Genomic DNA, 26,992 nt, shown 5'->3' with positions numbered 1-26,992 from the left:
CCAACTAAAGATCTGGCGGAAGAAATTCTGCAAATTACCTCCGAAGCTTACGGACATGGTATACTGAGCAAACTCGAGTTTGAGTATCTCAATCAGAAATACCCTCGTTTGCCCACTATATACACCCTACCCAAAATTCATAAGGATCTCCAAAAACCACCTGGACACCCGATTGTCTCAGGATGCGGCTCCCTATTGGAACCATTATGTAAATATGTGGATTTCTTCCTGAAACCACTGGCGGAGAAAACTGAGGCCTATCTTAGGGATACGATGCAGACGATCAACCTGGTTGACCAACTACCCTTCGATCCGAGTACCCAGTTACTGGTGACCTGCGACATCGTGTCCCTGTATACCAGCATTCCCCAGATACCGCCACTGGAGGTGATGACCGAAGTCCTCAACACCAGACCAGCACCTATGAGAGTTCCAACAGAGTTCATAATTCTACTTTTGACGATTGCTATGCAAAAAAATTTTTTCATTTTCCAAGGAGATTTCTACATTCAAACTAAAGGTGTTGCCATGGGAGCAGCCTTTGATCCAGATCTAGCAATACTCTTCATGGATCACTTTGAACGCCAATTCATCTTTACCAACAATCCTTTCTCTGGCAAGATCAATTTATGGAGACGCTACATTGACGATATTCTCCTGATTTGGAATGGAGACGCCACTGAGTTGGCGGTCTTCCATGAATGGCTCAATTTACGCAACGACAACATCCAGTTTACGATACACTCGGATGCCAAAGAACTTGCTTTCCTGGACGTCAAAATCTACTGTGAGGACAACAAATTGCACACAACATTGTATCGGAAACCTGCAGAACGTAACTCGCTACTTAGATACAGTAGCCACCACCCACGTGGTCTTAGGGATAACTTACCTTTTGGACAGTTTCTGAGGATCCGCAGAAACTGTACCAAAAAGGAGGATTACCTTGTTGAATCTGAGGATCTGAGCAATCGTCTATTAGTTAGGGGATACCCCAGAAGACTGGTTAAGAAGGCACGCAAGAGGGCATGGTTCAATCCCCGTGAAACCCTCCTAACACCTAAGGCTAAACAAGATTCAGCATTACAGAGAATGATTTGTGTCACCACTTTCTCGACACGGAGTAACGAAATCAAGAAAGTGATTAACAAGCATTGGAAATTAGTAGCTGATGACATCGACCAACCGAACCCGCCGATGCACTCCTTCAAGAAAGCGAGGAATGTGAAGGACTACGTAGTCCACTCCTTTCTAGAAACTGCAACAATACAGACTATCCAAGAACTGTGGAGCTTACCACCAGTGATCGGACATTTTAAGTGTGGCCACTGCAAGGCCTGCGATTCCACTGACACAACGAAGATCTTTGCTTATAGAGGACATTCGATCACTCTCAGTTCTTTTACGAATTGTAACTCCTCCAATGTAATTTATGGTATCAGTTGCCCCTGCGACTTACTCTATATTGGTCAGACACAACAAAAGGTGAAAGCTAGAATTCTGCAGCACCACAGCAGAATCCGGTGCAACGTGGTGGGTGCCCCCCTCGTTGAACACTGTACCTCTAAAAATCATAAACCGAATGATCTCAAATGGCTAGTTCTCGAGAAGGTTAAGCTGGGCCCCAGAGGCGGTAACCTGTCAGCCATCCTCAATGTGAGAGAATCCAAATGGATGTCTATGATGGACACGGTGGTCAATGGGCTTAATGAACTTGATGGCAGTAATGCCCAATTAGCAGTCCTCCTCGTGTAATTAGTGTGAGCTATATCTGTTTTCGATAGGTCTGTTTCTCTCCTCCCCCAAGGTTAAGAAGTTATTATCTCTTTCACTAATATGATGAGAATCCGTTATCTCTCTTAATCTACATGTTCGCAAATGACTACATATATTGCTCTTTACGCTATAATGTTTACATGCTTGTCGTGCTCAAGATCTGCTAAACTTATTGATTGTGTGGACATTTTACATTATATCTGTCTCTCTTCCCAACAGATTTTTCCTCATGTAAAGTTTTGTTGTTCTGTAATTTGCACCAATGAGAAATGTTAAATCGTCTGGGTATACAATGTATATACTGATTACAATGTTTCTAGTTGAGCAATCTTTGCCATCTCTGTGATTTGTTAGACTCACACGTTACATACTTCCGTGGCTGCACAATTTTAAGATGTTGTTTACTCCGTGACTCTTCCAACTATAGTCTTTTCTCCATTACGGTTACCAACCGGCATCTAGCGCCAGCACGGTAACGGAGATCACGCGTTCACCGCGCGTCTCCCTATTTAATGATGTGCCCCATTCGCGCACTCTCCATTAACTGATGCAGCAGACGCTGAGACGTAGGGTAAGCTATCTCCCCCTTTCATGCTGGCCTTGGGGCTCTGTTCACTGTCTTAGACACCCTGCCCTGTTTATCTTGGTATGATATGTCCGCATGTAGTACATGACATGCTGTGTCGGCGCCCGACACTTTGTCCCAACTTAGTGCGTAATATACTATTTTTAGTACCAACCATGCTCCAATATTAACTCCATGGTCCTCATGATCCTACGGGATTCACTCACTAAACTGTGATTTTTTACCGTATACCTTCCTAGAATGGTGCAATCTCCAGCGCCCTTTGTGATTTTTCACCTGCAGGTCCCCCCTCCCAACCAACCGATTTGTCTTTTCCTCTGTTTAGATTCGTTCCCTGTTGGTGAACTAGCGGTGATTTATTTCCAGCAGTTCGACCATCCAGATTACCTGGCTTGATCTCCAGGCAATGTTCTTTCACGAAATATAAGACACAACCCCCATGAGTTGCGGTCTATGGTAAATTACTTTTCGCTTACTTTGGGAGCGACCATTCATTGAACTAACTACTCTGGTTCAGTATTTTGATTCACCTAACTTTATTTTAGGTGTTTACCACTCTCTACGACCGTTCGTTACCGCCGAGGAGTTTTGAATCCCTCTCTCTTTGACGACCTTCGGACGTCTTAGAGGCCTGACCTCCGACAGAAATGGTAACTTTTGTTGACACTTCAATATACTTTAGCTCCCCTGATTAAAGGATTGATGAGTTTAAACTCATTTATACTTTTGTTTCTTCAGGTGCCCACCCTCCCTTTGTGTTTATCCCAGTCCTGATGAAGACCCCACTTCGTAAGGTTGCATCCAACACCTACAACACTCAAGGGGTCGAAACGTCGACTCAACGTTTTTGGCCAATACCGTCAACAGTACATGATGCACTGTGATTGTTTCTATATGGCATTACTGAGAATTGTAGATATTGTGATTTTGATTGGATCTGTGTTCTAAATACGGCAGAGACTTATGTATGCCGTCCAATTTGAGTACAATATAGTAATTTTACCACTGTGTTCACTTTTTTCCAAATTCCGCACCATTTCACACACTCCCCCTTCCTTTCCTTGGGCACTTGTTTTACTTCTTCAAATTGTTGCTTAAATTTGCTGATTCCATTTGAAACATCCTAACATGTTCGATGTGATTAAATGGCATTCGAACTCTTTTGAGTTGTTCGTCTAATTGTGTCCCTTTAATGTTTTGCTTTGAATGAATTGTATGCTGGGACCACTTTTCTCTATAGCGTTCAGTCTTGTGGCGCTGCCAAATTTCATCTTCTTCCTTTGCCTGCTAAGTACTGAGCCTTGGGTGTTGACCTCTGGAGGTATTGGATTATTCTTTCTTCCGTTTTTTGAGGAATTTTGCCATCGAGTTCGTTACAGCAGTAATTCCAAGGCTGTGTTCTCGCTTCTGTTCGCCAGTTTTTTGGGTGGTCTCCTCAGGTGCTGTGGGTTGCGGTGTACCATGACCGTGTCCTTCTCTTTGAACTCTCCAAGCTCCGGGGACTTTCAATTGCGCTACATTTCTATTGTGCCGCCAACTGCCGACGAGTTAAGTCCATCTCGAATCCTGTGGTGTTCTGAGAATCCAATACCACGCGGGCAAATTGTACTCTGTGTGGCTCTGTGTGGCTCTGCTTCAGCTTAAATAACTTTCATACCTGGAGCATCTTTGTGCCCTTCGCTGCCTCTCTCTGGAGTCACTGGATTTAGCACGTTCCTTCAGGAACTTCCATGAAGCTCCAGCCTCCTCTCAGCCGGCTTCCTCCCGGAGTAACGCTCCCAGCGCCCCATCCTCTTTGGGGCCGTACTTCCAGTTAACGGCAATACTTCCTTTCCTTTCCTTCGGAGATACGCACTCCTCAGCGTGTCTGTGTTGTTTTACGGTGACACGCACACCGTCAGCATATTTCATAGCGCGAATCCATGTAATGTAAAGCAAATTCTTCACATGTAAAAGTTCGTCTTCGGAGACACACACTCCATGTGTGTCTTACCTATAGTTATGGTGATACACACACCTTCAACCTTGTAAGCAGATGTCATTTAAAGCATACATCATTTAGCGTGTCGATCTTGACTTCACGGTGACACGCACACCATAAAATAATTTAGATATTAGGGTAGTTTAGCAAGTAATCCAAGCAGACGAATATCAGTGTGTTCCACCTTTATTTACGGTGATACACACACCTGGTTATGCAAGTATCATTTTAGTTGGCACTCCCTACTCTCGAATTGTGGTGCAACCCACCTATAAGTGTTTCATTTAGTATTAAAAAAAAAAGTGAAATATTTGATAATTAGTAATGTGCAAAATGTTTATTCCACGTTAATATCTCAATTTAAAACATCTTGTCGTCAGGTTTTCATCCCTATGTTTTTAAATTTACATAATTATTTGTATGCTTATAGGAATCTTTTTAAGTACTGGATGTTGGTATAAAGCTCTTCTCTTATATTTACATTTTGGGCGTACCTTGCCACAAACTCACACGGTGATATTCACACCAATACGTTTTCTTATCTCCTCTTCCATTATGGCAGCTGCAAGCATGTCGCAACCAGCGCCATTTCTGAATGAATTCGGAGAACCCAGCATTCCATGGGAAGATTGGGAGAAAGTCTTCGAATCTTATCTTGTAGCAATAGGATGAGAAAAATTCAGTGCTTTCAGAAAGCAGCACATATTACTACACAACTTGGGTTCAAATGGAAGGAAAATATTTGAATCACTACCGGAACCGGAATTAGAACCAGACGATGAGGATGTTTATGAAACAACCTTAGTTAAGTTACGTATTCATTTTGGGGACAAAGTTAATATAGTTTTGGAAAGACGCAAATTTTTCAGTCGTTCTCAAGGCAAGCAAGAGAGTGTGTCCACTTATGTTGCCGTTCTCAGAGGTCTCAGCAAACTATGCGCTTTCAGTGATCTCAATGACTCGTTAATCAGAGACCAATTGGTACGTTGTACAAACAATAAAGGAATTCAGAGGAAATTATTAGAAAAACAACCCGATCTCCAGGAGACAATAAAAGTTGCCAAATCCATTGAACATACAGCGATTTGCATAAAAGAAATAAACTCATCAGATTCCAATGATAAAGTAGCAGAAATAACCAATCTAGATGAAGAATCAGAGGTATACAAGATTAAAAATGAACCATCCAAAACTAAGAATGACAATGGGAAGAATGACAATTGGTGTAATCAAACAGGAGATTCGGAGAGTTCTAAACTGAAATGCTATCGTTGCGGAAGCAACAATCATTTGGCGAACAACCCCAACTGTCAAGCCAAGTCTGCTTGGTGCAGAAAATGTAACAAGAAGGGGCACCTAGCAAGAGTTTGTGGATGCTTTCCAAAGAAGACGGGGGGAATCGGGTCATCGAGGATAAAACGCAAGTCAGGAAAATTATTCTACAAATTAATGATGTTGCAGTACACATCCAACAAAGCTATCCTGAATGTAACGTTTCTATTGATGGGAGAAGCGTCAAAATGTTTGCAGACTCTTGTTCGCCTTTCACTCTTGTGAACTTCTCGGACTTTCAAACCATCTTAGGAAAAGACCAAGATAACCTTTATAAGGCAGACATAGCTCCCAGTGGGTATAACAGAGACCCCATACCTATGAAGGGAATGTTTAAGTCTCTTATTTCTTTTAAAGACCGTTCCACTGTAGGTAAAATTTACGTTGTAGAGAATGGGTCAAATCTATTAGGATGGCAACATCAAAAAGAACTAGGAATTAAATTAGACCCCAATAATCCGGAAAAAGTCTTGGTGGTAAATCCTTCAAATATCAGTGAACACATCGCAAGTGAGTTCCCAGACGTTTTTTCAGAGAATTTAGGTTTACTTAAAGACTTTCAACACAGAATTCAGTTGAAGCAAAATGCTGAACCAGTGATCCACAAAACTAGACCCATTCCACATCTGATGTGGGAACCATTAAAAACCGAATTAGGTAGATTAGAAAAGCTCAACGGATCTCGTCCAGCGAGACTCCGGGCTGTCGGAGGATCAGCTTTCGCAGGAGCTTTGAGCGGCAGCCTAAGATGATCTGGTCCCGGATTTCCTCCCTCTGGTCTGTGAAGGGGCACGTGCTAGCCAGCCAGCGTAGCTGCGCGTAGAACATGTCGACCGATTCGGTTTCGGTTTGCCGCGCCCTCAGGAACTTGAATTTTTTGAAGTCGGTGTTGAGCTGTGGGTCGAAATGTCTGTTGAGCGCGGCGACCGCCGCATCGTAGTCGTCATCATTCCCTGTGTTGGGGAGCGTTTCAAACAGGTCGTAAATCTCTGCTCCTCCATAGTGGATAAGCAGTGATCGTTTTACTGTTCCATCGGTTTCACGTTTCCCCTTGAAGTAATGATTCAGCCGTCCTACCCAAGCTTTCCACCTTGGCGCAGCAGTGGCAGGATCCGAAGCCTCGCTGAACGGGGGTAGCGGTGCGACTGCGGTGTGGGTGACCACTGGTGGTGGTGGGTTGGCACCAGCGATTGGACTGCGCCCTCCATCTTGCTGGGCGGCTGCGCCTGCGGCAGGTGCGGTGCTCATCGCGTCCAGGCAGAGGCGCGGCCGCCCAGCAAGATGGAGGGCGCAGTCCAATCGCTGGTGCCAACCCACCACCACCAGTGTTCACCCACACCGCAGTTGCACCGCAGGCAGGCAGGCAGGACGCCCACGTGGTGTAGTCCTGCGGGCGATGCCTGCTGCTCCCGCCTAGCCCACACTGCCCTTAGGATGAAGGCTAACGATGTATGTTTAGATGGCCCAATGCGTGTTTTGCGCGGAGTGATTACCCAGTGCTTGCGTGTCTGGACGTGTCTCTTGGATGCTGCCAATGCTTGTTGGCACTGGGCCCACGTTATTGTGTCTTGGCCGACCTTCTCCCCTTTTCTTTTCTTCTTTAATTCACTCTTTCTTTTTCTCTTCAACTCCCTCTTCCTTTTTTTTTTTGTTTTTTTTTTGTTTGTTTTTTCAGGCAGCAGATGGGCAGCCCTGCTGAGGCCCGCCCCCACAGCACACCGGCCGATGTGAGCAGAGAGCCAGCGCCAGGCGGAGCAGGGGCGGGGACGTCACGCAGGAAACCGATGCAGCGCTCGGGCCACTCCACTTTTCCCACACAGTGCGCTGAAGCGCCGCCAGCTGAACGCACTCCCTTCGTTGAGGGAGGCACGTGGGCGGGCGCAGCGCTGTTGGGCAGGGAAAGGCACAGGAACAAGTAGGCGGGTCCGCCGCGCAGTCCAGGCGGCCCGAGCGGAGCAGTGCGGGTGGGCTCTGCAAGCTCCAGGAGGAAGAGCAGGTAGGCAGCAGGAGAGTAGGCACTGCGGTTGGGCTCCGCACGCTCTCCGGAGGGGGCTGCAGGGACCGGAAGGCAGGCGTGAGGGCGCGACCGGCCTCTTCACCAATGTAGCGCGGCGGGGCCTGTATCGCAGTTAACGGCTTTAGAGCAGAATAAAGGACACAGGAACACCGTTTACTTATCGTGGCCGGAAGACTCCGTGCGGTCTCCGACCTCGTTTATTTATACCCTCGGGACGAGCCCGCCCCGAGGGGTGCATGAATGCGTGTGTGAATGAAACATTGTAGGGGAGAGCCCGGATGGCTCTCTACACTTACCAAGTGCATTAATGTTTAGCCGGTTACATCATGTATTATGAAATTCTATAAATAGTATTTATCGACATTTCTGTACCATAGAAGACAGCCCTGAACAGCACACCACATCATTAAACTTCACTACATACCACTCCACAACACAAAATACCATTCTACATATTTACACTCCAAAACAAAAAAATCTCACACCACATAATTTCAATAGGCTCAATACCTCATAATTACTATCCACATAATTCCATAACACGCCATGTCACATAATTCCAATACACAATACCACTCCACACCACACAATTCCACTCCACACAAATACACAACTAACTAATCCAATACTTCCCACACAATTCCACAACACAGCACACACATACACTCCATAACGCATACGTAAAAACATTGCCATTTACAATGCCAATACCTCCAACAAATACACCTATTGCATAAGTGCAAAACATGGCCATTTAAAAGGCCAATAGCTCTAACTCCAACAAATGCGAGATCTGTTGCATTTCCAGTGTTTGTTTTATTCACCAGCAGCCTCCCAGAGCGCTTTTGGAATAATTAGATCGCTCCAAGCAGAGAAAGCAGATGGACCACAGCAGCACAGTGCGGTCAACGGCAAGTGCGGACTCCATAGCCAATCAGCACTTCCAAATTCTGTGTGGTGCACTAGGATTGGCTGAGAAGCACCAATGATCCAATCCTAGGGCGCTTTACACAGTAACAAGACCTCCGACTCACCGATTACTTCCAGTATATGTTCTGCTTTGCGATCAGATGTTATACGACCCGGAACTACTAGACTTATGGACAAATTACATCCGTTAAAATATCAATAACGGACGACGGACATTAAGCTGGATTCACGGATGGTCCGTGTAAGTAGTGGACAGATGGTCACCTTATATCCGTGTAACAGCAGATTCTTAAAGGTGTTGGTCCGGTTCTCACGCAGCAAGCGTAACTTGAGAGCTCTATACTAGTGGTCAGTGGACGTAATAGCATAATTTGTTATAAATGTGGAAGGTTAGCCTGCTGTATTTTTGTGCAGCACTCCTCGTGTGCTGGATGAATGATGAACTCCAATGTATGTTAATTTGATCGCTGCTGGCCATTTGGTACAGACCATGGCTGGCTTTTGGAGTGACATCTCCCCTGGTGACCATAGAAATTACTGGCCACCAGGGCCATCCCTAAGGCAAGTTTATGCTAAACGTCTTTGGCAAAATCATCTTCGTGATACATTGTTTTTAAGTTAACCGCATTAAAATAGGAAGGGTCTTTGTTCCCATGAGTTTAGAGTGTGAATCGATTGGGAATCTGAAGCATTGCATTGCACTATCCGACACTATGTTATTTTCATGTGCTGGTCTGCCTGCCACGCACCTCTGACATGGAAGTGTCAGATGTAAAGTACGGTTACCACCTTCCTCACGCACTTGACAAGCAGAGAGAGGCTTGGCAGCCACAGTAGAAAGTGACGATTCTGTGGATTAAGCGGTCTGCAAGTGTCGCCGTCCATAACAGTTGAGGAAAGCTGCAGTGATTCCTGACTGATGTATGGTGGGAGGTCTGGTACTCAGGAGGGCCCCGGGGCGGACTCGAGCCTTCAGACTCTATTGCTGCCGATCGGGCCAGAAGGCCATCCCGGATTGGTAGACATTGCCCGCCGATTGACCACCACAGTGCCGCCTTAAGCTGCCTTGCTTCGAATGAGACAGTCTGTGTGTGGGAAGGTAGGTTGTCTTGCTAGCAATTCACCTAAGTTTCAGGTAAAGGGTGAGGCTACTACTGTAAGGCGCCTCTGCTGGCGAATAAAGCAGTTTGAATGCTTTGCTCTGTAATTTAGCTGCTTAGTGCAGACGCTTTGTTGTGTAGATTACTATGTATAAGTACCTAGGTGAGCTGGTAATGGCATGGTTGGTAGTACTATGCAGGTGTCCTTGCGGGCAGCTGTGTGCAGACTTGTGCGTGCGACTACACTTTGCTTGTGTAACTGCCATTTTGTGCCTTAAGACAACTAGCTGGACTACTGGGCCAAAAATAGTCATACATTTCCTTTGACCCCCAAGAGGGCTCCCAGGAGGGCAGAGACCGATGTATGTGATTTAGCAAATTGCTGCTTGGATTTGGTGGACTCGATGGGAAGCCCAAGCGTGAAGGTATTACTGCTTGATATGCTGAAAAGCCTGCACACAGTGGACGGTTAAGATAAACACTGACCATCGGTGTGGAGTCTTACAAGGAGAGATTTGACTAGTAGGCGACTCTCCCCAACATGGAGTATGTATCTCGAGGATGGCACCAGCAATGAAAAACAATTGAAAATGGAGCCAGTGCTAGATGAGGGGGAAAAAATGAAGATTTTGAAGTGAGATAACCGTTATACGAGTTGCAGAAACAATGGCTACGGGCATAAAAGACACTTGTGAAAACCAATCAATCCATAGTCTTTGACAGGTTAGAATTGTCACCTACATTTATAGTTAAACAAGCACATGGCTCACTTGCTCAGTGGCTGTTTCTGACTCATCATTGCCAGACTTTTCAACGTCGGGAACTGTAATACTGTCCTTAACGGTCAAGGGGAAATCGTAAATTGCACTATAATAGCATGGCTATATCTATTTTGCCTGATTTTCCTATAGTAGTTCAAGAAATCAGGAAAGCCTTTGTGAATGCAAATAAGACAGTACTGTAGTTATAGCTGTACCGTGGGATCAGCTTACCTGCTAAGACTAACGATTAACGACAAAGTGTGCATGTGTTTGGAGACCCACTGACTGCATCCTCCTTCTTTAAGTCTAAATTTAAAGAATGAGCCTTGTCCCCGGGAGACTGATTTGCACTCTGATGCCATGCCTTCCCTCAGTGATTTCAACAACAATTGTTCATTAACGTCGACCCATGTATTAGGGGTTGTGTTGGGGTTTTCCAGACTGTACTTGAAGCTGATCACGGAGGGCTTGAGTTGTTCGGGACTCATTGTGTTAATTAACCTGTTCATTGTCTTGTTGTTTTCCGGGATAGCTCTGTCCATTTTATGCATCTTTTCTAGGAGAGGTCTATAGATTTAGTATGGGAGATGGCTGTAATGGTCTGTTTTTGAGTCACCTGGGTGGTTGGGAGACCCTCTCTGCCCATGTCAACACTATGCCGCCATTAAATGCAACAACTATGGATCCAATTGTATCTCTACTCTATGAAGGTTCTAACTGGAAGAATTCCACTACTATCACTGGTGATGTTGGATGGCCCTAATTTACTAATTGAGACACCTACATTGGGGGGGGTCTTCATTAGTTCGTCATGGAGACCTCTATATTGGGAGTAGGTGCTTGATAATTTTAGTCTGTAATTGAAAGTGATCGCAAAGGACATCAGGCATCCGAGTGTTCAGAGTGATTGTCCCCTATACATTGCTCGTATATCGTCCTCACAGAGCAATTCATTTATCTTCATCTGCTATTAGATGCTTGTTGATAAAAAATGTGAAACAGCTGTCAGCTTGGTTTTGAGTCATCTGGGAGTTTAGCTTACTTGTGATTTGGATTTTGTTAGCATTCTGTAACCTGTGACAATGAAAGTTTTAGATCTGATGTAGTGCTTACATGATGAGGATTGACTATTCTGAGCGGACATTTGCACTGTCTCATTAGACAGGGATTTCGCTGATTAGGTCCACTAGTGCTGGGCTGTGGTTGGGTATACTAATTGCTTAGCTATACTAATTTCGGCAACAGTGGCTGCCCTAATAGTGCACTGTGTGCCTTGTTGTTTTTTGTTATTCTTCTGGTTTTAAAACTGTTAACTTGGTTATACCTGGGCTTATTTTAAGTTGCTGCCTAAGTGTGAGCGGGTAGTGGATTGAGTTTCATTTGTTGTAACATAGCGTACAGTTGAGTAATATGTCTACAGATGGCACAGTACAGGGGTGTGGAATTCCTATTGCTTGACACCCAGAACATATTGTTTGGGGTCAGGGGCTCAGCCGCCTGAAGTAAAACTCTTTGGCTGCAAGTTTACAGTTAGGGTCTGCGAGAGGATTCTATGCCACTAAAGCAATAGGTGCCTTTTTAGATGTAGATGGTTTAAACCTGTGTATATGATTCATTAATACAAAGTTTACTACTAGGGCCATCACAGTAAGGGCATGCAGGGAGCTCAGCTAGCATTACTGACATCGGTTCCAGCACAAAAAACATGTACACATTTGCAAATTTTTACTTTTTGAGGCCACTTAAAAACACTACCAGAATGCTCCCTGATTACATACATACAGCAATCTGACTGCAAGACCGGTGATTTTTTTTTTTTTTTTTGCTTTAAAAATAAGAAGTACATAAAAAATTTCAAGTTGAATAAAACATTTTCTTAAACTGTTGCACAAGTTTAGGTACTATTACTCTGAGGCATCTTTGTCTGAAAATATGTTTGAATCATGTCTACTATATTTGTTTAGAAAAAATGAGGGACAAACAGTGTAAAACCATTATGTGCAACATAAAAATAAAGTAGGGTCCTAATTCTAAAAGAAAGGTAAAAAAGTGCACCTGTAGATTTATGTCCTTGCGTTCGTGCAGATTTACGACTTTCAGAAGTTCGCAAAAGTTTACCAAAGTATGTCAGGAAACCGTACTTATGGAAAACTCGTATGGATTCCATTTTTGCATGATCAAAGGTTCGAATCCCAGAGGTTCCACTCAGCCTTTCTTCCTTTCAAGATCAATAACATGAGTACTGTTGAGTTGGGTAGCGGTAATCATTTGTTATTTTATAGTCCAGGGACCCTAGGGTGAATGTGTGCTTTACAAATAGACATGCTGTGTTACGTTATATTTGCTCTTGTGGTTTATCGGCTGATCGGTTGCAAATTCACGTTTTCTACACCACTTTGGAAAGATTTCTACTTCTGCACTTGTTAGTAGGAAACGTTAAACCATTTCTATTGTGGGGGAAGTTTATGAATGCCCTTCAGCATGTAAGTGAGTGGGTATGCAAAGATTCACAGGGAATTCTAACTCTGGAATTATTTCTTCCCATCACATTTGAGCCCTTGTACGTAGATTTTCTGAAATATGGGAAAATCATAGCCTTGCTAGAATTCAAACTCTTATATAATATGAGCATAGTCACAGAGCATATCATCAGAGCTCTAATATGAGAATGATGTCATTTGTCATTTTATTTCTTGGCACCAAAAGGACAAGTACATTTTCTTTTTAGAGGTCTAGGAGATATTTTACACATCACATCCCTGGAGCAATCTATATTATATAGAATTCCAAAAACTCTGGTTCTAATCTTGCAACGTGTTTGTACGATCCATTGGAAGATGGATCTATGTATAGCAGCACCATAAAGGGTGAACACAAAAGATGTGGGCTCATCAGACCACAGTCATTAAAGGGCAAAAAAACCACTTCACTCAAGGTAAGGTGCTCTCTCTATAACTTGCGACCAAAAGCACTTGAGTGAACCTACATTTGGTACACACAATTAGATCAAACACCATAAGGAGAGAACATTATATATGCTGGCGAGAATCCTTCATGAAAAAGGCCCAAACATGATTCATGGAAGGAGATTGACATTGCTAAATCATTTTTTTATTTGATTATATTTGATCTTTCCTAGGTTTATGTGCCCTTTTGTAATATTTATTTTTAAACAACAAAGACTGAAGAGGTTACATTGTCCCATGGTAGTTTAGCATCCTCACTTGTCTTGGACAGTGCTGTGACAAAAGGCAATAATTCCAACAGTATCTCCTAGATATTATTCTAATGTGAATTTATTATGTTGTGGACATTTGTTTAGTACATCTTCTGCCAATGAAGAGCTGTCGCGTTCGAGTGCCTCCAAAACTTATTTTCACTTAGACCTAAATCTACTAAAGATGATCAGAAGGACATCATGATCTCCTATTTTGCACCTGTGTTCTTTATTTAAATCTGCTTTAGAATGTCCTTGATTACTGTGTCGTGTGACTTTATGTGAAGTGCTATTGTAATCACGGGGACACCGTATTGTGTTTCATATCTATCTGTTGATTGTTAGTGAAGTGTTATGTCTTACTTACTTTTTAAGTTTGAAAAGTAAAATTTTATTGAAGAGATACAAAAGATACTCACTATGCATATTACCACAATGTTTAATGGAAAATAGAAAAAGGAGAAAAAAATGGTGGGTGGACAAAAAAGAAAGGACTAATCATATTTCATCATGAAAAAACTAACAACTATATAACAAGATTACAAAAGTCTATGAATAAATAATGGGAAAAACATGTAGAACTAGTATTGATAAAAAGTATTCATGGAGGTTTACTTCTTCAATTAAGAAATTATGTAAACATGACTTGCGAGCAGAAAGATTTAAAAACAGACAGGCGTGATCAGAACTCTATTACAGATAAGAAATAAGGTTTGGTTGGCAGTGGCTGCTCTAGAAGATGTACTTATTTTATTCCAGATTTTGTTCCAAATTGGAGTTGAAAATGCAGTTTATATATATGTTTCTCAAGAACGCACCACCTCCTTTTTTAGGTCTCGCCTAGCGTCGCAGTGCGCATGCGCTGCTCGCTCTGCGATACATATTGTAGTAGGGTATGTTTTAGAAGTGGAGTGGAAGCCCGCCCATCTTTTTCATTGGCTTGTGTCATTGTCTTTGGTAAATGCTGGCTTCCCATTGAGAATGAGGCTTCTTAGTCCCTCCTTGTTACCGCCCTGTCTACTTTTGGGACCGCCAATCCGGACTGGATCTTTTACTTGCGGCGTTATACTGTCTCCTTCAATTAGTTGGTAAGCATGCACTATTTGGAAAATGGACATTGATGGGGACAATGGCGGCTGCAGCGCTATGGGCTCTTAATTGTATGTTTATTACTTTAATGAGCGCTGCACCCGCTAGGGACACCGTGCTCACTTTATTTATATTTTACATTTATGTTGAGTGCGGCATCCACTTCAGGGACACAGTGCTCTTTGTTTTTTTTAAACTTTAAAACAGAGCGCGGTGCTGCTTCAAGGACACCACGCTCGGTTTCTTTATATATTTTTTAACTTTAACACTGAGCTCAGCACCCGCCTCAAGGACACCGCGCTCAGTTTTAAAGTTAAAGAAACCGAGTGCAGTGTCCTTGAAGCGGCGCCAGGCTCAGTTTTAAACGTACCCATTTGCAATGCAATTGGACCTATTGCATTGCAAATGCTTGTTGGTTCCTGCAATTACATCAGACGCTGTTGGCTGTAAGTGTTGAAGAGCCCAGGCGCAGCAGCTTCTAGCCTTCCTTCCTCAGACATTACCACACTGCCCGCATTCCAAGCCTGCTCTCTGGAGACATGCGTTTTAAGTGCTTGGGGGCAGGGCAGGGACCACGGGGAAGGAAGGAAGCCCTTGGCCGCTGCACAGTCGTAGGCAGGGAAAGTCAATTCGTCAAGCAGCCCAGCATTGCTAAAAGATGGGCAGTAGACTTTGATGAGTGATATAACGTAGGAGTCAGTTTTAACTCCACGCCGAATGCCCGAGTTTGTAATTGAATCAGATCACGAGGAGAGGCGTAAATGAGCATGGATTGTATATGTAAATAGTTTCTACGCTTTGTCAAGGGCATAAGGCGCTATTAACACAATATAAAACTTGAATTACGCAAGACTGTTTTGCTGCCCGACAGAAGCAGCATCGAAATAGGGTCTGGAAGCCTCAATTCGGGGTACACTTGGTTGAGTCTGTGGGTTCTAGTGCTATATACATTCACTTGTTATAGTGCTGTACCACAAACAACTTTGTCTCGAAGCAGTCCCTACCAAACTAAGGAAGTGACGGAACAGGTGTTAGATGACTTTGTCATTCCAGTCCCTTTCAATGGCAATGCCACACTGATACCATTCAAAATGCATCGTCAGGAAAGATGATGGTGTTGCAGCTTAGGGAAAGAGTCGAGTTCTCAAACCAGGATGAAAGACATGCCACTAAACTAAAGTGCATCTCTGTGGATGAATCCGGTGGCTGTTGTATGTTGAGGCAAAACAAAATGTGTGTGTTTTTCTTTTCTATCTGCCCTTTATAACGCACCATTAAAGTGCACAAACAAGCTGTACCAGAAGGTGTTTTGCAACCAGTATTGTTTTTTATTCTTCTATTTGCAAGCTCTTAGGTGCTGTTCACACTCCTGTGGCATGCGCTGTTCTCTGCACTGTAATAACCCTGCTCTGGCACCTGTTCTTCCGGTGGGTAGCACGCGCTGCCTGCCGAATGAAATTGATGGTGAGCGTGGCTCCATAAGTCGACTCAGTGGCTTGTAAACCCACATATGAGTCTAGACCATACTTAAACACTTCTGTGGGGGGAAAAGAGATGGTTTTCGTTCAACCAAAACATTATTTTAACTTACTTCCTCAACTCCAATGCAACTTAATGGGGAAAATACACTTCCACCATATTTGTTCTGATTCTCCCCCTTAGGTGTTGGCCCACATTTGCATTTATAATAGTGGATTCCCATCGATTTTCCTCCAAAGAGACGCGTCTGCTTCTAAGGTTTGCAATCACAGTGAGGTCGTAAAACGGGTGTGACCCAAGAAGCCTTGACCTGAGGTATGCCTATGGATTTTATACATGTGAAATGGCATTCTGGATTAGACATATTCATAATTGGAGGTCTTATTGAGCAAAGCCTAATCAAAATCAGTAGGCTATGTTATTTAACAGTTTTTTGTCTCCTTTACCTATGGCCAAAAGCAATACAAAAACATGACCGGGTAAGATTAAAAGTTAATGGTAACACATTAGTTATTCACTTGAAATGAAATAGTGCTTTTACGCTGAAACACAATTGTAAACAGCAGTAGCCACTTGTCACCTAGGGACTGTGTCACAAAAGGGATTTTTGGTGACTCCACATTACCATGTGACAGGAAGAAAGTTATGGGTTTGTTTCTTCAGCTGGTGAATAACAGAAATAGAGGGCCGTGGCTTAGTGCACATTTTTTGCTTTGCCAGGGCCCATCCTGCAAAAGACATATAAATGACTGAGGGAATGCAGAACAAATCAAACATTCACCCCCAGTCAAGAGATCTGGATTAAATCCATCGTTCTTTTGCTCACCGTGCCACCCCAGTTTAGACCCAGCCATATGCAAATCAGCCTTGACCCAGCTCCTCATAAGAACAGTCCAGCTCAAACTGCCAAGCCAGGTCCTCCCAGGACCCAAAACAAGCATCCTGGGACCGGTTTCGGGGTATCACGCCTCATCAGCCAAGCTAGCTTAAAGCTAGTGGCACAGTGATCCCGGGATCCACGCCTGGGCATACCTGGCGCACTTGGGGTGAGAAAGCACAAGACACACAAATGATGGACAGAATGTGGAACAAATCAAACATTCACCCCCAGTCAAGAGTTCTCAGTTAAATCCATCATTATTTTGCTCACCATGCCACCCCAGTTTAGACCTAGCCATATGCCAATGTCTTGACCCTGCTCCTCATGGGAACAGTTGGACAGAACTGCCATGCCAGGTCCTCCCTGGACCAGATACAAGCATCCTGGGAACGGTTTCTGGGTTTCACCCCTCTTCAGCCAGGCTAGCTTGAATCTAAAGGCACAGTGAGCCTGGGACCCACGTCTGGGCATACCCAGCGTACTTAGGGCGAGAAAGCAAAAGGCACGCAAACGATAGATGGAATGCAGAACAAATCAAACATCTTGGGCAGGTCCCAGCTTGCTAAGAGGACTTTAATCTGTAGGATGTCCTCTTCTGCTTCGCTCTCTTTCTATGGGTCTTCCGGGTGGAATAATTGCTATGGCATGTATCAGTGGCACAGCAGAAAATAATGCACCTCACAAAATTTTAGTGAGGGATATGGACTTTGAGTCACCAAAATGCCTGGGTTAGCCAAAGTCCCAGCACTCATGCTTTAGACCACTGATAATATCATAGAGAATAACCCTTGCCTGGCCATTAAGCTCTTCAACAGTCTCACGTTTGCTTTTAAGGTCAAGGAGTAGAAGCTCCAGAAAGTAGACCAGCCTCACAGACTCTTTATGAGACCCATTTACTTTTGTTCCTCTACATGGAGATGCACACCAGCAAGTGTGCAGAATTCTTGGTGTGCACAAGGAGTTGAGTTCTGGGATGAAATTTTACAGTGAGAACATATTTTCTATTAAATACCATTCTATACCACCACTAAAGCATGTCCCATGTCAAGTGTGCAGCTTAATCATACATTTAGCCATCAACATGTGTGAGTGAGGAATCTGCTGGCTGCTGACATTTAGAGTGACCTGCAATTTACACGAGTTTCAGCTATTGACATTGCAAATAACTATGCCTTTTTTTTTGGTTTTCGTTTTTTAAAACGTAAATAAGTCATTGTCATTTACAATGTCAATAGCTTAAACTCGTGTAAATGCGAAAGCTATTGCATTGCAAATGCTTGTTGTCTCTAGTATCTGAAAAAGTCATCATATGTTTATATAATTGAGATGCAGAAGCGGATGTATATAAAATCCTATTCATACTGGGTATTGGGGAAGAAAATGTATGATTTAGAAGGAAGTTAATATATGAGGGTTGAACTACAGAGATTAAGGACATGTATTTGATTTGATATGAAAGTTGAAGGGAAAAACATGAATGTGCTACCGAAAAAGGAATACAAACATCATTCCGAAAGAGCTTATAAATCCAATTGAGACCCTTAGCATACCAATTTTCCCAATAAATGGTTTTATTATGTAGTTTAATATAAGTATTGTGCCAAAGCGATGACTGCAAAAATTGTTTTTTAATGTTTCTATTGGAGACAAACATAGGTTGGAGTACCTTGTATGCATTTGTAAAAATCGGGAGAGATGGTGATGAAGGTCTAGATGTAACAGTTAAAAACTCCAGAAAAGAGAAATCATGAAAAAAGGACTTTTCAAGATCATCTCATCAGAGAGAATTTAAGGAGTTTTCTTCCTGCAACAAGAAAGAAGTTTGTGTAAGGGAAAAAAAGCTAAATGATATGTGTGGAAATCAGGAAAATAACCGCCTCCCCCCTCCACCCACCAATATGGTTAGGTCTTTTGAGTTTGTGGAGAGACAGCCAAGGCTTTTTATTATTCCATAAGAATTTAGATAGGATAGTATACCATTTTTAGATAGAGCCTAGCGGTAGTGCACATATGCTGCTCGCTCTGGAAAACTGCTGTAGTAGAGTATGGGAGAGAAGCTGCGCCCACTCTCCTCCCATATTTTTCATTGTGTCATTTTTATCAAAAATGCTGCCTTCGGGTCCGTTAATAAGCATGTTAGTCCCCCCTTAGTACGGCCTTGTCTTCATTTCTACCCCCCTATAGCGACTGGCCCTTTTACTTCGGTTGTTACAAGGGACCTGTTATTTAGTCTGTAAGCACTATTTACTTTATTGAGTTGCAGGCTGGACATGCGCTGCTTCAGCTGAAACCACTTCTGTTTTTTTAAGCAGCACGGCCACCCCGTAACACAGGTGCCTACTTTCAATCACTTTAACCCGGCATTATCTCATGTCTGTTTCAAACGCCCCCCCACAAGTAAAATGGATTTAGGAATGATTAGCTAATTAAGTCATGTGAATTCCAGGTAGCACATAATCCTGTGCTAATGGGCTGAAGCTGACAACAGCACATCTGTGTTATATGTCATATGTACTAAAGCCACCTGATGGTTGTTTTCAAAAGCCTGTTTTATTATCACAACCACTCCAATACCACTACCACCACCACTACCGCCAATACCATCACTTCTGCCAATACCACCACCAATACCACTACCACCACCAATACCACCGCCACCACCAATACCACCGCCACCACCAATACCAGTACCACCACCAATACCACCACCACCACCACCACCAATGCCACCACCACCAATGCCACCACCACCAATACCACCACCTCAGTGCCTCTCGCTTATTAGTAATAGCAGGGGCTCTGTACGAGGCCGGAGCTGCTGCCGAGACCATCCCTCCCTCCCTCCCTCCATACCTGCCATAAAACACAACAGGCCCTGCACCAGGAGGTGAAGCCAGGGCCTTACTACAGCTGGAATGTTTTTTATTAGGCCAAAGATAGCAATGACATTACGCAATTTGCCACACTGCACACTCAAATCACGGAGAGGGCAGGAAATAGCTCCCCCTCCCACTCTTCCTCCTGAGCCGTAACAGTGTAATCACAGAGCGAAAGGTGTTTCAGTGCTTTGTTAGTATTTATTGCTCGGATCATATGTAACTCTCACTTCACACGTTGTGTCTGTGTAATTTACAACACTTACACATCTTCTTCACTGCACTATTTATCACTACTTTGAAGACGTCGCAGGCTGGTCTCTTCCACTGATATTTACAATCTAACAAGCGGTCTAGAAGGCCCTTTATTGCAATGCAATAGGTTTTGCATTTGCGAGAGTTTAAACTATTAGTATTGTAAATGACTGCCTTTTATTTATGTTTTAAAACCCAAAACATAAATAAAAGGCATTGTCATTTACAATGCCAGTAGCTCAAACTCGCGTGAATGCGAGACCTATTGCATTGCAAATGATTGTTTATAGTGGGAGTTAGTAATATTATAGGCATATTCGAAAGATAAAATAATATTAGAGGAACTATCATCATTTTTATATAATGGATTCCAACGAGATGTAAATGAAATTAATAATGTTTGCAATGCTTTCAGATTTAAAGATATAGCATCTTTAATGGAATCGGTGAACCACAATTCAAGATATTTATTTTTATCCGTATTCTAATGGAAAGAGGAAGAAGCGAAATTTGCATGAAAACATCTGTTTAGGGCAAGAATTTCGCACTTGTGAGCATTTAATTTATAACCTGAAACAGATGCAAAATTGTTCAATTCTTGTGGAAAAGCTGGTAAAGAAGTATGTGGTTGGGAAATAAAAAGTAAAATATCATAAACAGAGAGTTTTAGCTGTTTATCACTATAGACAAAATCTTTAATTTCTTACTTTAATTGGATTTTTGTTAAAAAGAGGCTCTAAAGCAAGTACAAACAGTAGAAGAGAAAGAGGACAACCTTATCAAACACCCCAGTAAAGGGGAAAAATAGGGACTTAAGGCCATTGGCTTAAATAGAGGATTTGGGGAAAGAATACAACAAAGCGACGTAATTAATACATTTTGAACCAAAACTGAACCAGGAAAGAGTAGGAAAATAAAACGGCAGCTACTAACTTCATCAAATGCCTTTTCGGCATCTAAAGACACAGCTGCTAAAGAAAGTTTGTATGATTTAGACTTACAGCATTACAAAAGAATAGTGTTATTTGAGAGGTACCTACCTTTAATGAAACCACATTGTTCCTTCCCAATTAGCGGAGGTAACAAAGTATCTAAACGAAGAGCAACTATTCTCACAAATATTTTAAAATCTAAATTAATTAGAAAAATTGGTCGATAATTTTTGTACAATGTATGATCCTTGTTTTCTTTTGGGAGGAGACATATTAAAGTGTCCTGAAAAGAACCTCCAGATGTTTGAGAGGATATAAAGTATAGAAACAGTTGGTGTAATTTAGATGTGAGGAATTTGGAGAAGTATGAATAAAACTCTATAGTAAAACCATCAGATCCTACAGCTTTATCATATTAAATATAGCAAATAGCAGTAAAATATCTTTAATTCGAATATCTGCATCCAATGAGGAAAATTCTATGTTAGGGTTGGAAGGAGGAGAGATAGATGATAGGTATTGGAGAATATCTTTTTGATTAGATCGAGATTCCGGAGTATAAAGAGACTGAAAGAATTGAGTACATTCCAAAAGTATCTCTTCATTTTTATGTACAGTCAATTGCAAGAGATTACGAGTCAATTTTAGTACGTTCTTTTCTAATTTTAAGTTAATTAGCAAGTCTTCCTGCTTTATTCTGACCACCATAATACCTGCCACTGGATTTAAGCAAATATGAATTAGAAATGTTTGTGGAAAGCTTATTAAATGCAAATTTAGCATTAACGAAGTCATTAAGACCAGTTTTAGATTCCTTTTATAAAAGGAGTGTACTAATTGCTTAGTACGTGAAGTGAGTATTTTAAAATTATTCAAGGAAGAGTTCCTTTTCTGGGCCACAAGGTACTAATGAAATCTTTTAGATGCAGCTTTAAAAGTATCCCAAAAAGTTTGAGGGGAAATATGAGATTCATTTTCCAGAAAAAATTTATTTGAAAATTGTTCAAAACTTTATGTAAAATTGAGATCTAAAAGAAGAGAATTTTATTAATTTTCATCTTCTAGTTTCTTGAGTGGGTGCAGAGTGACTGGAGCATGATCTGAAATTAATATGCATCCTATATCCGAGTGTACAAGATGTTGAGCAAGTGCTTTAGACATAAACAGATGGTCTATTCGAAATTGAGAAAAATGAGCAGGGGAAAAGAACGTATACTCTCGAAGTGTTAGGCTGCATAATTTCCAAGCATCAACAAGAGATCTTTGAAGTATTGTAGATTTAAACTGGGAATGCATAGGTGAAGGTATGAATCTAGCTTTAGAGCGTCTATCTATAATTGAATCAAAAACCATGTTATAATCACCACCTAGAAGTAAATAAGTAAAGTCATCAAAATACCTGGGGCCAAAAAGACTTATCTGGATTAGTAGGTGCATATAGGTTAACAATGTGAGTTAAGGGAATTTTATCAACAAGTAAGGAAACTGAAATCCATCTACCCTCATCATCAGTATCCTGAGCATTGACTTGTACATCTAAATGCTTGTGACATAAAATTGCAACCCTATTACGTTTCCCTGAACTGGGAGATGCACAAATATGGCCAACCCATTTCTTTTGAGCGTATTTACCTCTTTGTCTGATGCATGTATTTCCTGAAACATAACAATATCACCCTTTAAACTAGAAATATGAGATAGAACCCTTTGTGTTTTATAGGGGAGCCTAAACCTTTAACATTCCAAGAAATAAATCTTAGTCATCTACAGTACCGTAATAAATTCAAAACTTTAAAACAAGCAGTAATAACAATTAAAATGTAAGAACAGCATAATTATAATGAGAGGTAACCATGAAATTGTAATAACATAGAAAAATAGATAGTATATGAGAAATTAAATGTAATTGTAGAAAAAGAATAGAAAACTAGGAGGAGAAAAGAATAAAAAGTAGAAAAATGGCGTAAAGTCAGTAAGAAAAAAAATACAGTATTGATAAAAATCTGAGAAATAAGACAGGAGAGAAGAAAGAATAAGAAAACAAATAAGGAAGAAAAAGACAAAAGCCATATACAAAATAGAGAAAATGACATACCAAATAACATACACAAAGATTGAGGGTGGTGAAGCCACATAAGGAAACGACAAAACCGACCTCAGGGCGGAAACAAGAGGGAGGAAGTACACCATCCAGATGGACGAGGAGTCACATTAAGTAACTATAAAAAACCAGCAGCTAACAAAAGAAACATGCTAAATAAAACCCAATACAAAACAATAAACATGACAAGCAACAGAATTTATGCTCAAAATTAGAACATAAAATCAAATAGCAGTTCTAGCAATTTCCATATTCTCCTGTCTATAATTGTCCAGAAAACACAGTAGTTGACTATGATCCTCATAGTTCGTAGTTTTATTTTTATAAGTAACTTTGAAAAGGCAAAGATGTATAAGACCAAATCTGGCATTAATGCTTCGAAACGCAGGTCTCGTGTCCAAAAACCTCTTCCTTTTATCTGCTTTTGCTTTATGGTTTAAATCTTTTTATTGATTTTAAAGATGCATAGATTAACTTTAGCCACCACCTACATCCCATGGCCGGTGGGGAGCAAAAAGAGAATGAGCATTTCAAGGAAAATGAGAAAAAGAGCAAATGAAGATCTAGAAAAAGAAAGATTATGGTGATTAAGGGAGGTCCCTGATTACGTATTGCTAATAGGTGGTCACAGGGGGATTATCTTACATCCTGGGGATTGTCTTCTGGGTGGGAGTGTATGGCAGGGAGTCGGAGTACTCAGAGGTATCTTTGGCAGGTGAGTTCCCTAAATTCAGAGGAGATGAACTCAATGGTGGTTCCCCATGTTTTATCAAATCTGGGTGAGGTGCGAGACAAGCCTGCTGTGATCTTCTCCACGCCCATTATCTCACAGACCTTGTACAGCCAGTTTAGTTTGGTCGGAACCTCTTCCGTTCCCCAATGGTACAGCAGCGCCTGTTTAGCGGCGCCTAATGTTAGGGTGATCTGCTATTGCTTTAGCATAGTCTTGGGAAAAGAAAAGAGTGGATCCTTCCCATGAGATTTTGCCTTTGAGTGCTTGTAGAACATTTAACAAATCTGTGTATTCTAAAAAAAATAAAGAATAACACCTCTTGGCGTGCTAGATGAAGACGATGAATATTTAATGCTGGCGTATCGGGAAGACCAAAATTCTTTGGAAAAAGAGATTGAGAAAAGGAGAGAGGATTAGAGCCTTCAAGCCCCTCTGCTAATCCATAAATATACAAATTATTTTGTCTGTTCAAGATTCTCAACCTGTTTCTGAAGATGTGAGACTTGCATTTGCATGGAGCAAACGTAACTCTCAGCAGATTGAAAAGAGTCTATCCTATGCTCTATTTGAGTGACTTTACTCTCCATATTAGACCATCTATTATCCAAATTTTGAAGACCTATATTAGTCTCTTCCATATATGGTCTGAGCGCCCATATTTCCTCAAGAATTCACTCAATGGATATTGATGGAGAAGATATAGATGGCGAAGGTGGGTCTGTTTTAACCCTTTTTCCCGGTGAAAGCGTCGAAGTTACAGGCAGTTTGGATATAAGTTTAGAGGTAGGAAGTGGAATATTTGAGGGCGTTGCGTTTTCTGAAAGAGATACTGCACACTGCTCTGACTCCGCCATAGTCTCCTGAAGAACGCTGAAAGGGTTATAGTCCACCAAAGACGAAGGAGTAGAAGAGGTGTTAACAGGTCAACAAACAAGCCTTGTCTTCCCCATGCACAAAAAGCCAAGGAACAGTGAGCTCTTTATGATAAAGTGATGTATCTTGAAAAAAAAGCGCAATGTCGTAGAAATAATGTTTCCCAATGAGGCAAATCTGAAAGCAGGACTGATGCAAGGGTCACAAATGTGTTTGACAATTAATGCCCCATAACCTCAAAGGACCCATATAGGTATCCATTTGAAATTGTCACTGAGGAGGAAATAAATAAATCAATCTTATTGCTGACTTGTTGCTCAAAACAACAAGTAGCGAAATAGAATTGATAGTATAGAAATATATACAGAACAATATTGCATGTCCCAAAACATCTCCATCTCCATCGCTTATTTGGGAGAAAAAATCTCTAATGCTGCAAAAACAAAATGGTGAGGGCAAGTCCTGTGAGAAAATGCACCAGCCAAAGAAAAAGAAAATCGCGTCTCTCCGCTTACCAAAAGGGAAATTTAGCGGCCGCAAATGACACCAGGAAACTTCATGGTTGCGGGCTCTCTGTTTGGAAGTTGCCAAGAGAGTATGTTCAGCAGGAGGGAGCAGGAGCCTCCTTATAGCCTCACCAGAAGCCAGTCATCCTCGTCGGCGTCAAGCCTTTCTAACTTGCTATTAATTGCCCTACAATCCCATTAGAAAGAGAGCCCATTAGAAAGTAGTGTATGTTTTCATGATAGACTTGACAGAGTGAATGAGTGAGTAAAGTGTGCCTGTAAAGTCATTTGGTGAAAGGATATGAACACAGAAGAGGTCAGAGAGTATCGGTTCAAAGATTCCCTTTTCCCTATCTCACTTTTAATGAACCTGCATGCTTCTTTGCAGGCTGAAAGATGGGCCATACTTCCAATTATTTGCTAATTCTTTTACACTATTGACAGACGGTCCCCTACATGAGGCACTCGTGTATTTTACTTGAATTGGTGAGTTATACATGTTAACCTTTCACAGTGGAAGAGCTAATAGTAAGACATTTTATGGCAACATGTATCCAATCCCCATAAGACGCCTCTCATTTTGGGCTATATGTGCCAGAAAACCCATATAAAGAGCAGTATGATCATCAGGAGCACAGCTTGTGTGTTTCTGTGGGCTTGAAGATTAGGAGTTAATACGTCCACCTCAGTTATGTTTTCACCCTGTTCCATGCCCAATCACTCTACGTGAGGCCTGTTCTTGGATAATACATTTGCTCAGTTTGCATGCCTGATTTATGAAGTGTGGCGATGAGCACTCAAGAACATAGGCTTTCCTCACATTGGAAGCGGATCTGACGACCGAGGAGCTGCAGGTGGCAATTGGCTCCCTGCAGATGGGAAAAGCGCTAGGACCAAATGGAATCCCCGTAGAGCTCCATAAAAAGCTGGCGGGGAGAATAGCCCCACACCTACTTAACATGTACCAGGATAGCTTGATGAAGGGAGAACTCCAGCGGGATCAACGTGTGGCCACAATAGTGGCGATCCCGAAGCCAGGGAAGCCCCCAGAAGAATGTACATCCTACCGCCCCATTTCCTTAATTAATGCAGAGGCTAAAATATTAGCGAAGGTCCTGGCGTTGCGGCTTACTCCGCATCTCACGACCCTGGTTCACCCGGATCAATCTGGGTTTATGCCTAACAGGAACACGGCGTTAAATCTGAGGCGACTGCATGGAGTGATGGCCCGTGTACCTTATCTTCAGGAGCCAGCAGTTATCCTGTCATTGGACGCCCGTATGGCGTTTGATATGGTGGAATGGCCCTTACTATTTGCGGTTTTGACACACTTGGGGTTTGGCCCACGGTTTTGTGCGTGGGTGAGCCTACTCTACACAAATCCACTGGCCCATGTAGCGGCTAATGGACACATATCCGAGGACTTCCCACTGTCCCGAGGTACGCGGCAGGGCTGTCCGCTGTCACCGTTACTGTTTGCACTGGTGTTGGAACCACTGGCGGCATGGATCAGGTGGGAGCCTCAAATACGTGGACTGAGATGGACAGCAGACTTGGAAGACCGCACA

At 42.2% G+C, this 26,992-nt stretch overlaps 1 protein-coding gene across 5 annotated transcripts in view; it reads left to right on the top strand.

The window, feature by feature from the left end:
• Positions 1-26,992, top strand: part of ZNF865 (zinc finger protein 865) — a 131,874-nt gene that overhangs the window by 82,229 nt on the left and 22,653 nt on the right. Inside the window, exon 1 of one of the 5 annotated variants that reach the window (XM_085616593.1) lies at positions 8,734-8,863. The exons of 3 other annotated variants lie outside the window; for them this stretch is intronic. The gene's annotated coding sequence lies outside the window, so the exon portion shown is untranslated. Of the gene's footprint in view, positions 1-8,733; positions 8,864-26,992 lie in introns of those variants that run through there. One more of the 5 variants, XM_085616591.1, reaches the window with a different exon arrangement.

This window comes from Triturus cristatus, chromosome 7 (genome assembly GCF_964204655.1).
Source record: "Triturus cristatus chromosome 7, aTriCri1.1, whole genome shotgun sequence".
Taxonomy (NCBI): domain Eukaryota; kingdom Metazoa; phylum Chordata; class Amphibia; order Caudata; family Salamandridae; genus Triturus; species Triturus cristatus.
This window is presented reverse-complemented; position numbering and strand designations above follow the sequence as displayed.